Raw genomic sequence first — 1,589 nt, 5'->3', positions numbered from 1 at the left:
AAGAAGCAAATGTCAATATTATACTGTTTCCATTCTTTATATAATGATGGTGTGAGTGAAAGTGGACTTTGTGCTAGTGCTCTTTGAACTGCATGCTGCGTATAAATACAGAAAGCAAACAGAGGTTTTTCTGAAACATCACTATACTTGAACTTAACTAAAGCAACATTTGTATCTCTTATGCAAAGATAACTCCAGAAATATAATAATGAGTGTAGGGTGGGCCGTGGTAGTGCTGGGGGAGGGAATGTGATGTTCAGCTGCCTTATATACCTTAAATGTAGATATTTGTTTAAATTATGCATAAAGCAGGCCTAAATGTACTTACAATTTATATTCACAGGTTGAAACACAAGGGGGGATATGCCTGAGTGCTGATTGGATGGTGGAGGGGGGAGTGCTTGAATTGGCTGGCTGGGTAAGAGTGGGAGAAGCTGGAGGAATGGAGCTCTCTTTATTACAGGGAAACACAGGAGTGTTTCCCTGTGTTATAGGCGATCAGTGAAAAGAGCATTCCACCATGCTAAGGCTGAAATTAGGGGTGGGTCATTCTGACATTCATAAAATGGAAAATGTTTCACCAATCTTTCTGAAACGGAGACCTGCCAGAAAGAAATGCTGGTTTTACATACCCTGCGCGTTTCAAGAAGATTTGTGAAATATTGAGGACAGGATGGCAGTTCAAGGTATGAAAATGGGGAAAACCTCTCTTGCTCAAAACAGCCTACTATTTCCAGGTGGCGATGATTTTTTTGCTCACTAAAAGCTCCGAATTGGGACCCTTACCTTTCAAACCAGTGGTGGGATCTTGTCCCCCTGTCCTTCTAGTTGGTGGAATGGCTTTTCTTTTTTCAAAATTCGCTTCCATTGTTTTTCTTTGCCCCATTAAAGTGAGTACAGAGTCATAACTCTTAAATGGAGCATGCTCAGTAGCGTCGCTCTCTCTCCTCCCTCCTGTCTCAAATAGATTGTAATGTTGGAAATAAGATGGCCGCCTGGCTCATTTAGGAGCCATTTCCTTCTGCAGATAAACCAAGGCCCTGTCTGGACCCTCTCCTTCCCCACAGTGCTGTGAAGGCCAGGGAGGGAGAAACTATCTGCCTTGCTTGGAGGGAGGCCATTTCCTGGCCTCCAAGGAAAAAGAAAACCTGGCTGGCTCAGGTAGGGGTTTGATTGACTTTGTTGTGTGTCTGTGATTGTGAAGAGGGAGGTGTGTGTGTGTGTGTTTTTGAAGTGCTGGTGCGTGCTTCTTAATTCAAAGTAAAGAATATATGGCAAACTTTCCTTTGGGGTGGCAGTTCCTCACCCAAGACTCTTGAAGTTTAAACTTTATGGAAAGAAATATTTTGAAACTTGGAATGAGGGGAGGTTAACCCTGGCCTATCTGCCATGAGTTTAAACTTCTTCAGGTAGTGTGTGTTTCTTTAAAAGGTGCTGAACTATGTTTTAAGCTTTCTTTTATAGATTTGTGTGTGTGTGTGTGTATTTTGAATTTGAACACAGATATAGGTCTCTTTAAAAAATCTCTGGTGTGAAGGAAGAAAATATTTTCCTTTTCCTGTGTACCTGCTTCTTATAAGCTAAATCTG

The sequence above is a fragment of the Elgaria multicarinata genome, chromosome 4 (assembly GCF_023053635.1).
Source record: "Elgaria multicarinata webbii isolate HBS135686 ecotype San Diego chromosome 4, rElgMul1.1.pri, whole genome shotgun sequence".
NCBI lineage: Eukaryota > Metazoa > Chordata > Lepidosauria > Squamata > Anguidae > Elgaria > Elgaria multicarinata.
The sequence above is the reverse complement of the archived record's forward strand: the minus strand, read 5'-3'. Positions refer to the sequence as shown.